This window comes from Rhinolophus hipposideros (assembly GCF_964194185.1).
Source record: "Rhinolophus hipposideros genome assembly, chromosome: 19".
Classification (NCBI taxonomy): Eukaryota; Metazoa; Chordata; class Mammalia; order Chiroptera; family Rhinolophidae; genus Rhinolophus; species Rhinolophus hipposideros.
This window is the reverse complement of record NC_138065.1, coordinates 13,172,403-13,183,542: the sequence shown is the minus strand read 5'-3', so window position 1 is coordinate 13,183,542 and position 11,140 is coordinate 13,172,403. Positions and strand designations below refer to the sequence as shown.

Genomic DNA, 11,140 nt, shown 5'->3' with positions numbered 1-11,140 from the left:
GGACAGCCCCACATTCTGCTCTGCCTGGAATGTTCTCTACACTCCAGCCCCTTTGATGACTTTAATTGTCTTTCATATTTCATCTCAGTCCAAATCTCTTCCGGATGCTCCTGACAGGCTGCGGTGGTGCTGTCCTCTGTGCCCCCACTCTCCTCGGTGTAATGCTTTGTATTCTAACATTTATTTCCTTGTCTGTCTCCATCAGGGACTGTGGGCTCCCTGAGGACACACACTGTGCTCCTCTCATTCTGATACCTTGGTGCCTAACTCATGGAACGCCCCCATCAAGTACTGTTGAAGGAAGGAATGAATGAATGAATGAATGAATGAATGAATGATTCCATCAGCGAGGTCCTCAAGAATCACACCGCTTGCTGCTCGTGTGCTTTTTCCTTTTTCCCCACCTCCACCTCATGCTGGCTCTTCATCTTCTCCCTCCCATTCCTGAGCCTGGAACACTCCCAATCCTTTGCTGTTTCTGGGGAATGGCTCAGTGCATGTGAAAGAGAAGGTGGCCAAGCCGCCTCCAGGGTTGTAAGATTCTACCAAGAGGCCCACTTTGGGCTCTGCACCAGGCCCAGATCTCTGTGGGGCCTGCGAGGGAGTGAAGGGGCCTTGGGAGAGGCCGTCAGCACATTTGCTATTTGCTTGTGAAGAGGGGCAACCTGGAGGCCAGTGGGAGCAGGGCCGGGCTGACCCACTACCTGGTCTCTCACCATCTCTGCCTGCTGATGAGAACCAGGGCAGGGAGAGGGCAGCTGAGGAAGCTTCGTGGCCACTCATATCCACCCACCATGTATTTGCTGCCATGCGCCTGCTGCCATGGCCAGCCGCATCCAACACACTGCGGGGCTGGCCTTTGGGCCTGGCTCATGCCCTTCTCTTTCCCTGCTATGCTCTTTCCACTCTCTGCAGCCTGGGACCTGCTCTTCATCTTTCCAGACCAGCTTATGTGGTGTCCTCTGGGGTGACACTCCCTCTCCACCCGACTCCATCTTCCCACTTCCGACTTGCTGAATTTATGCTGTCGTAGTGGTTGGTTTCTCTGCTGAGTCTCCGACAGACAGCACCTGAGTCTTTTCTCTGACTCCTTAGCACCCAGGGGAGTTCCTGGCACACCGTGGCGGCTGAGCAAGTGCCAGAGAGGGGCTTATGCCTGGTGCCATGAGCGGGCAAATCTCTGCCCGGCTGGCAGGAATCATGAATGCTGAGAAATGTGAGCTGACAAAGACATGAGTATACACACACAGACACACACATACACAGACACAGACACACATGCACACACAAACACACGCGTACACAGTACCTCTCCCTAGAGTACCTGCCCAGGCCAGTGCCCCTTCCTGCCCCTGCTGGCCTCAGGCAGGGTCCTCCGGCCTACAGCCCCATTTCTACTTCCTTTCCTTCCTTGTCACTCAATTTTCCTGCCAGTTCTTCTCAGGCTAATTAAAGGAAGCATTCGGCCAAAGGAAGCTTGGAAAAGAAGCCTTTGAAATGGAAATGTTGTGACAAAATGATGGATTGTTTTCTGAGCTGCGCAGTTTGTTTCTTGCTTGCAGCAGAAGGGAGACTATAGCTGAGACAGGAGTGGTAGAGGTTGCCCCCTGTCAGAAAGCCCTGGACAGCCAGAAAGGCAAGTAAAAAGAGCAGGAAGCAGGGAGTGGGAATGTGAGTGAGGGACGTGGCCTGGCTACTGCCCAGTAGCCCTAGTCATGGCTGGGGGCCCAGAGTGGCCATGGTATGCTCAGTTTCCTGCTGAGGGACATCTGGTCTGTCCTTCTGTCATGGTCACACCCAGCACCCTGCAGGGCTGGCCTCTGGGCCTTTGCTCATGCCAATCCCTTTGCCTGAGGCCCCTTTCCGCTTTTTCCTCACCTGTGAACTGCTTCCAGGCCTGCTTAAGGGTTACCTCTTCTCAGAAGAGCCCGACTGCCCATGACGACCACTTCACCCAAAGCCTCCAAACCACAGGAGTACTTGCTAGCTGACCCCTGGCCACTTGGTTTACTGGGGACTAATTGGAATTGTCACTGGTCTTATTTATTAAAAAGCATGTTTTGAGTCCCTACTGTATGAAGCACTGTGCTACGCATTGTGCGTCAGTGAACACAACAGATGGACCCCTCCAACCTCATGGAGTTCTGTGGGGGCCACAGATGATGGAGATAATGAATGTGTAAGCCGTATAGCATAGCAGATGGTTTCAAGTGTCTGGGAAAAAGCAGAGGGGGTGAAGATGACTGAGAATGATGTGGCATTTATGCTTTAAAATGAAGTGGGAAGGTAGTCTTCACGAGAAGGTGAATTTGAGCAAAGATGTGACAGAGGGTAAGGCATGCAGATATTAGGGAGGGATGCATTATGGGTAGAAAGAACAGTGTGTGAAGGTTAATCAGCACTTAATAAATAGAAGTTACCAGGAGGTAAATATGGATACGTTAATTTATGCCTCTTATCTTTCTAATGAGATGACCCCATCTTTGAGGGCAGATGTCACATTTCAATCATTTTTGTATCCTTCACAGCATTTAGTATTTCACAGAGTAAATTGTTCGGTGGATGTATGTTGAATGAATAAACAAACTCCGAACTGTCCTCTAAGCTCCTCAACAGGGCAAGGGCTGCGGGGACTCACTCAGCTTTTGTCCTGGAGCGCCCTCTAGTGTCCCAATCTCAAATGCCAGGTTTGTACACCTTGTTTTGTATCTGCGACTTTCTTCTCCCCATCCCAGGTCCCCAGGGCAGTGGCCAACCAAACAATAGAATGTACTAAGTGACTATTGTGCAGAAGGCACAGTACCAGCTTCTGCGGAAGGCACAGATACAGCAGACTTGGTCTCTTCCCTCAAACCCCTCACTCACCAGACCTCTCTCTTTTCCTTCTCAGTGTCCTTCTGGTGTCCGCCCTCGCTGATCTTTCTGGATCATAATACCAGAACTACAGTTTGGGCTATAGCTGACCAGGCGACGATGTGCCTGCAGTGTGTGCCCAAGGGGCTTGGGGACAGGCCATTAGCCCTTCTGGGATCAGTGGAACAGCCAGCCCTTCACCCCAAAGAGTTACAGTTCTGGGGAGCTCGGAGAGCAGCCAGAATCTGGTGCACTAGACACCCCGTGTAGTTTCAGAGCTGGGGCTGGAGCTGGTTAAGATGCACCGTTGTCTCCCCATTCTGGCTGGTGAAATTTTGCCTCCTTTTCAGAGACTGCTCGTGGCCCCGCCACCTCCTCTGAGCTGGCGGCCTTGGTTTCCTCAGCGCCAATGCTGAAGCTCCATCTGTAGGTTCTGAGCCTCCCCCACTTTTGTCCTTGCCTTCCCCTCTGGCTCCAGCCACGAAACTTGAGAGCCCCTTTCTTTCCCAGGGCTCCGTTTAGCACTGAGACCAGAATAACTGTGCCCTTGGAGCTTTATTTTTAGGGCCTGGGAGAGGGAACAAGGAACCTCTGGAGACAGACCTGTCGTGTGCTGAGGACTGTGCTGGGCGGGTGCCAGACACACCTCCCACAGCTCTGACTGTGGCCTGGGGAGTCCTGCAAACCCAGCCCCAAATCTCATCCACTGTCCCCATATCAGCTCCTTGGCGGGCTTTTCTCATCGAGAGAGTGTCATTCACAAGCAGAAAAGTGGACTGTGGGCAGACCGGCTGTCCAAATGCCTAAGCCTGTGTCCCTGGGACTCCCTGAGTCTCCCTGGTGGCCCATCTCTCAGCCTCCGCTCCTGAGACAGTGATACCCCAAGCTGAAGGGACGCTTCGGCCAGAGCTCCAGTACCTGGACCTGTGGCGCTGGTGGGTTTGGATAACATGCAATAAGCAGAGACTCTCCAAACACTTTCCTGAGTCCACACATTTCCAGAGATACCCAGGAGCAGTTAGGGAAAGAATGGAGTGGGATCTGGGAAGCTTCAGAAATCATTGTCTTTGGCCTGAGAGTCAGGCAAATGGACCCACTGACAGGCTGGTACAGGAGGGCATGCTGACGTTCTGGTTACTTGGCGGCTGGGCTGTGGGCGTGGACTGGATTCTGAGGATTTACTTAGACCCAGGAGGGAGAGGAAGGGCTTTCTACTGCCCAGGGCCTGCTCTCTGGCGAAGACCACTGGGCATTTGTATGTGCGTCTCTCAGGCCCCTTTCTCTCCTCTGACCACTCCAACTTCCCCATCTTCTTCCTCGTGTCCAGGGGAATGTTAGTTAGCTCGGGCTGCCATGAAAATTACCATTGAATGGGTGGTTTAAACAGCAGACATTTATTTCTCACCGTTTTGGAGGCTGGGAGCTCCAGATCGAGGCATCGGTAGGGTTGCTTTCTCCCGAGGCCTCTTTCCTTGGCGTACAGACGGCCACCTTCTTGCTGTGTCCTCATATGGCCTTTCCTCTGTGCCCGCATATCCCTGGTGTGTCTTCTTCTTAAGGACATATGGGATTAGGGCTTCACCTTTATGAGCTCATTTAACCTTAATTGCCTCTTTAAAGACCCTGGCTCCAAATCCAGTCACAGTGGGTGCTAGGGATTGACCATAGGGATTTTTGAGGGACATAATGTAGTCCTGCATCCTAGGAGGGATGTTCTCTTCTCCCCATGGTGTCCGTCAGCCCCACACCAACCTGCTGCTCTCCAGTCCTTTCCCTTCCAGCCCTCAGAAGTAGCCCCTCCCCCAGAGCTAAAGCTGCCCTGACCTTCTCGGCATCACCCCAGCTCATTCTGGGACTGTCAGACCCCAAAGGGTGCAGGTACCTGGTGGGGTCCAGCACGTCTTCCCAACAGTGACAGAGGATCACTGGAAAATCACCTACCCTGCTGGAGGTACCTGAACTAGAGAGGTGAAAAAGGGAGACACAGGGGACTATAGTCTTTCCGACACAGCTGGCCACCCTGGCCTGAGGGCTGGGCGACAAACATGCTGGGCATTTTCTTGGTATTTGTCAAAGTGAATGCTCTCTCTTTCTCTCCCATCAAATACTATTTACAGAGTACACCTAGCACTAGGTACTAAAGCCACCATGGTGAGCAAACCACGATCAGAGCTGTGTAGGGGCGAGCCTTATCAGGAGCTTTATTATAATGAGATCTATCAGGAAGGGCCACATGTCTAAAACATTCTGTCCCATTGTTCTCTCAGCTGACTGCCGTGTCCTAAGCAAGCTGGTCATTCTGACATCAAACGCCACTGCCAGACTGTTTCTTACACCAATGATTGTCCTAGTTTTTAGTCCAGAAGGTATGGTGCCCATTCAGCCTGTGTTTCTGAGCCCTTGACGTGGGGCAGGGATCTGAATGGAGGAAAGGGAAGCAGGTGCCGGGACCTGGAAACCTTACCCAGTCAGTTCGTCCCCAAGCATGTGCTCTGTTGGCTTGTGGAAGCCTGTTCTTCCCTGCGGCCAGCCTAGGACCAGCTCCGCCCCCCCGCCCCCCTGCTGCTCTAGATGGGCTCCTTGGACTTCCCAGTCTCTGGACAACCTACATAGCTCCTCCTCCCCCCATGAGATGTGACCCCTATAGTCCCAGCAGGGTTCCTTGGACAATCGGAGAGCTGAAGCCAGAGGGCAGCAGAGAGCTGGGGACGGCTAGGAAGGGGGCGTTGCTGTGGGCTGGCTGCAAGGCAGGCTCAGCAGGGCACCGGGGCCCAAACTGGATTGGCTGGGGGGGAGAGGGGCACCTTTCCGAGGATTGGCCCGTGAGGCTTTTGGCAGCTTTGACTATCTCCTTAGGTCCATTGGTAGTGTTAAAAACAAGACAACTGGCCCCAAATAAAGTTGCTTATGGGGAGCCCCACCTCAAATATACTGGGCATACACCTAGCACTAGGTACTAAAGCCACCATGGGGAGCAAGGTGACTTAATTACAGTTTTGGTTCTCCCAGAAATGGAATCTTAAACCCATCCATCTGGACTCACCTGATCAGACTAGAGAATCTGCCTGACCCCTGCCGTTCCCTGAAGGAAAGGAACTTTGCAATAACCAACCCCCTTTTCTTCTATTATAACTTCCTGATTCCCGCTCGCTTCTGCCTATAAGTCTTACATTTTGTACAGCTCCTTGGAGCTCCTTTCTAGAGATCGGATGCTGCTTGATTTGAATTGATTTTTGCTCACCAAACTCTTAAAATGTTGACTATGCCTCAGTTTATCTTTTAACAGTTTGCAGCCCCCTATGTCGAAGGCCCTGGAGCCAAGGACTCTCACACCGGGCCCCCTGGCCCCTGCAGGGGATGCCCGGGAGAGGGGGGACCCTAAAAGCAAGGACTTTTTTCCTTGGTAAAATAGGACCTGACCCTCCAGGGTGGGCTTTCAGAGGCTCTCTCATTGGACAGCAGAGGCTGCATCTCACAGGCAAGTCACCGCCTTTTCGGGGATCTCTGGTAATCGCTACTGCCCTCCCCACATGGTCCCGTGAAGGGTGCTGCTCCTGTTAACTCTGTGGCCCAAGACGCTAGTGCACGGGGCCCGGGATGACTCAAAGGGGAATATGCAAGAGTGACTCGTACGGAGAGATCTTTTTGGGCTGGGCTTGCGAAAAGAGGAACATGCCTCTGGTTAGACATTTACTACATTCGTCCTTTGAAGAGGAAAAGGAAAAACATAGAAAGTCCAAATTCTTATTTTATGGATGTAAAATATCCAGGTGGCTACAAGACGGCCACGGTGTTCCGCCACGCTCAGACAGTGGTTCTTTGTGCAGGTTGTTCAACAGTGTTGTGCCAGCTGATAAGAGGAAAGGCGAGACTCATGGAAGCGTGTTCATTTAGAGTAGGGGTGTCCAAACGTTTTTCAACGGTTTCCACCAAGGGCCATATGCGGTAAAATACACAAACAGCCGGGCCACTCACTCGCGGTGAAGCACGTATTGCCTCACCTGGTTTATTTAAGTAAACTAAATATATTTTTGGAATTTGCTGCGGGCCAATAAAAAATGGATCGCGGGCCGCAGTTGGCCCGCGGGCCGCAGTTTGGACACCCCTGGTTTAGAAGAAAGCAATGCTAATGAGCCCCACAACTTCCTGAATTTGTTATATCATGGAAAGCCTTATCGATTCAGTAATTCTAGTTCATCTACAAAGGTGATGTAATTGCATGTAATTTTGTAAGTACACAACAGTGTGATCTCTCCCTATTTTGGTGTCATTTTTCCAATAAAGTTTTAATCACAGGCAAAAAAAGAAAAGTGACATGTACCCAGGTGGTCAGGTTGAAGAGCTATCATGTTGACCCACTCAGTCTCCTGGCTGATTTCTTTATTACAGATACCAGCTGTATTCGTTTTCTATTGCTGTAGCAACAAATTACCACAAACGCAGTGGCCTGAAGCAACGCAAATTTATTATCTCAGCAGGCTGCATTCTTTCCGGGGGCCCTCGGGGAGAATCTGTTTCATTGCCGTTCCCTGTTTCTACAGGCTGCCCACGTTCCGAGGCTCCGACCTCTGTGTCCATTGGCACCATCTCCTGACTGACCTCCTGCCTCCCTCTTATAGGCCCCTTGCGAGATTACCTTGGGCCCACGCACATAATCCAGGATCATCTCCACTCAAGATCCTTAATGTAATCACATCTGCAAAGTCCCTTCGGCCAGGCTAAGGTAACACATTCAAAGGTTTCAGGGATTAGGATGTGGACATCTTTGGGGCGGGGGGATGGTGCTATTCTGCCTCTCACATCAACTTATTGCCCTTTGCTCTGAAGCTCACATCCAGACAATTTCCCTCCTTGAGGTTTAGATGGAAGAGAGAGGGGCCCTAGTAGGGGTGGGGGCTTCCCTCCACCTGCCCGAGACCCTCCTCTTTGGATAACGACACCAAGAATCGTCTTCCTTCAGAACACACCTTGCCCTCATCCTCAGTGGGTGACCTTTCTCTAGGTCTGCTGCAGGACAAGGTCATTAGAATCCCATCCGGTACCCCCAACATCGGTACCCCTCCCTCCAAACCATAGCAGGATGATCTTAAAATACTCAGAAAGCCGAGGACTGAGGCTAAGACATCACTGTCAGACATGTGTCCCCACCCCGCCCCCCAATCCCATGCCTTGCCCACCAAGCCTCACTGTCTTCTTTATTGAGAATTGTTTCTACAAATGGAAGGGAAGTATTTGGCTTACAGATGTGTAAGTTGGAGAGAGCGCACACTCGTTGGGAAGAGAAAAAAAGAACTACCTCCAAAACCTGCAACTACAGATGCCAGGAGGGTCCCTGCAAGGTCCTGGTTGAGCCTTAAGGTGACGGCAGTACTAGCTGACACCTTTTGCAGCCTCATGAGAAACCCTGAGTCAGGGCCCGGAGAAGCTGCCTGGATTCCTGACCCACAGAGACTGTGAGATAATAATTCCGTGTTGTTTTAAGCTGCTAAGTTTCAGGGTCATTTGTTATGTGGCAATAGATAGCTAATGCACGCTGGAAAGTCTCATTCAACACTAAAGAATCACAGTGTCATCACACTTTTAATTTACAACTGAACATCGACTGTGTGGGGCACATAGTATTGGGGTTCTGAGGCTTTGGTGATGAGCCAGGCCAGACCCCCCCCACTCCAGGAGCTCACAGTGGAGGGAACAGGCCGACGAGGCACACACAGGTAAGGCGAGATCAGAACAAGCTTCATGGAGGAAGGGCTGTGTGGAGGGAGGGGGAGGATTTCAAAAGGCAGAAATAAGGTGAGGGTATTCCATGGGGGAAGGATCAGAGGTGGTACAAGGTGTTTTCCAACATGTGACACTGAGCTGTCCACAGAGAAGAAAACTTTGGACAGCTTTGGCTCCTGTCTTCTGGATGGGATTAGCCCTAGGCAGAATTGGAGGGTGCGTGTTTCTCCACACAGCTGCCTAGCAACAGGGACAGAACAGGATCGTCAGGTGACCGTGGGATCTGTGGCATATGGGAGGTGGGGTTGGAGTAAGGACTCCACAACCTCTACCTGCCTCCCAGGCTCAGCCATGGTGGTTCTCCTGAGGCAGCCCCGTGAGGACAAGGTGGCTGGAGGCAGAGGAGAAACACTGAGATGTGCAGCCAAGCCTCTGAGTTCCAATCCTGCCTCAGCCACTCGCTAGCTGTAGCGTCTTAGGCAGTTACTAGGCTGCTCTGTGACTGCATTCCCTCGTCTATGAGCTCGGGCTCATGGTAGGTGCTACCTTACAGGACGTCACGAGCCTTAGCGTGTCATTTACATTGAGCATCTTGGAATAGTGCCTGGCGTGCAATAGACGTACGTTATTGTCTCTTTTCAACGATCTGATCTTTGCATCATCTCTCTCTCTCTGTCCGTTATTCTTTCCCTTCCTTCATTCCCTTCCTTCACCTATTATGCACCCGACTGGGCTGAGATTATAGCAACAAAAAGGCACAGCCACGGCTCTTGAACGGTTTACCTCCTGCCGGCGAGTTCTTACCCTAGGCGTCATCCACCACCAACCCATTTTGTACAGCACGTTTTGCCTTTGCTAAGGAATTCCACGTATTATCTTATTTAATTTCCACAATAATCTTGGCAGCTTGGAGTTGTTTATTATTATGTTATATTTTTACGTATTATTTCTCTTAGCAATAAGACAGGACAGTGGTGGTGGGAAGGAGGGGCCTCAGCCATGGCCCTTCTGGTTCCGAAGAGCAGAAGATCCACCCCAAATTCCTAATGAGGTTCGCTGTCACTCTCTCCACATGCATCTGACAGACACCTCAGCAGCGGGGAGTGAAATAGCATTCATTATCTGGTGACATTTCGCAGGCGGCATTTTACCTCCGCTTCTCCTGAGATGCAATAACAAAAGTTTGTCTGATCTTCCCTTTCCCCATCTCCCCAGCTCCCTACCACCCCCTGTTCTTTTTCATCTCTGCATTTGAGGGCAGACTTCTCCTGTCTGTCGGATGTGTGACACAGTGGTCTCTGGGGAGATCAGGGTGGCTTTCTTCCTCCAGCTTCAAAGGGCCTTTGGAGTACTCCACTCCAGGGGTGAATGCATTTTATTTTTTAGGAGGCTGGAATCAGCTGCGGAAGGGGGCAGGGGCACCTTGGGTGTCTCCTTCCTTTCCTTTTCCAAGACCTACTGAGGAGGGAATAGGGGGTAAAGGGTGGGCATGGAGAAAGGGCTGGAGTGGGCCTTGTCCCTGGGGGAGGGACCACACTCTTTCCTTGGCAGCTGCAGTGGAGGTGGCCTGAGCAGGACTCCCCTGGGAGCAGGGATCTGCTGAGGTGGAGCCAGGCTGGGTCAGGGCATGGTCTCGGCAGAGTCAGGGCACGAGGAAGAAGTCCAAACTGCCTCGGGAGATGGGACTTCCAGGGTGCTTGCTGAGAAGGGCTGCCTTTTGAAGGCTCGGGTGTTTCACCTGAAAGCTCATGAAGGGGTCTGAGACAAGGCCTTCGGGGTGGGGGTTTCAGAGGGGGGTTCCTACTCTCCTTGCCCTCCTCTAAGCCTCTACCAGGGAGAGCAGCCCCAGGGCAAGGGACTGGGAGCATGCAGGGTCTCTAGGCCAGGCCTCCCCCATGCCCCTCCACCAGCTGCAACCCAGATCTCAGAGCCTACCCCCATAATGCCTTCAAGGGTCCCCTGCACTCATACCTCCCCTTAAGGAGTGTCTGGCCTTAGCCTGTAGGTCTAGGGTTTAGGGGAGAGTGAGGGTGTGGAAGAATGAAATCTCACCAGGCCCGTAGAGTGGCTTATTTTGATCTCTTTAGGGTAATTGGGAGGGAGAGCTTGAAGGGACAATTCATTAAGTCAACAAATATTTATTGAGTACCTACTGTATGCAGTGATAGGCCCTGGGAATGTAGCAGTGGACGAGACGGAGAAAAGTCCCTATCTTTTGGATCTAACATTTTTGTGAGGAATTATAGATCAGCAATTAGGTACATAGGTGATTATATATGTGCGTGCATATATATATATACATATGCATATATACTGGGAGTGCCAAAAAACGTATACACATGACCTGTATTCATCTTTTGGTGTCAGTATATATCGGGTATTACAACTTTAATACAGTTTTTTTTTCCTTTCTTAAAGTGTGTATACATTGTTTTGGCACCTTCTGTATTTTGGTTTGGTTTGGTTAGATGAAGCTAGGCTGTGACCTGGGGCTGTCACGCTCCATGCCCTTTGGCTCAAGGGGCATAAAGTCCATCCAGCGGAGGCAAGCATAGAAGGGAGATGG

The 11,140-nt window shown here is 51.4% G+C and overlaps 1 pseudogene across 1 annotated transcript; it reads left to right on the top strand.

The window, feature by feature from the left end:
• The first annotated feature begins 6,525 nt into the window (after positions 1-6,525).
• Positions 6,526-7,508, top strand: LOC308487261 (small ribosomal subunit protein eS27-like; annotated as a pseudogene). Its single transcript has 2 exons — positions 6,526-6,748; positions 7,473-7,508. The product of its transcript is annotated as a small ribosomal subunit protein eS27-like (transcript).
• Positions 7,509-11,140: the final 3,632 nt, after the last annotated feature.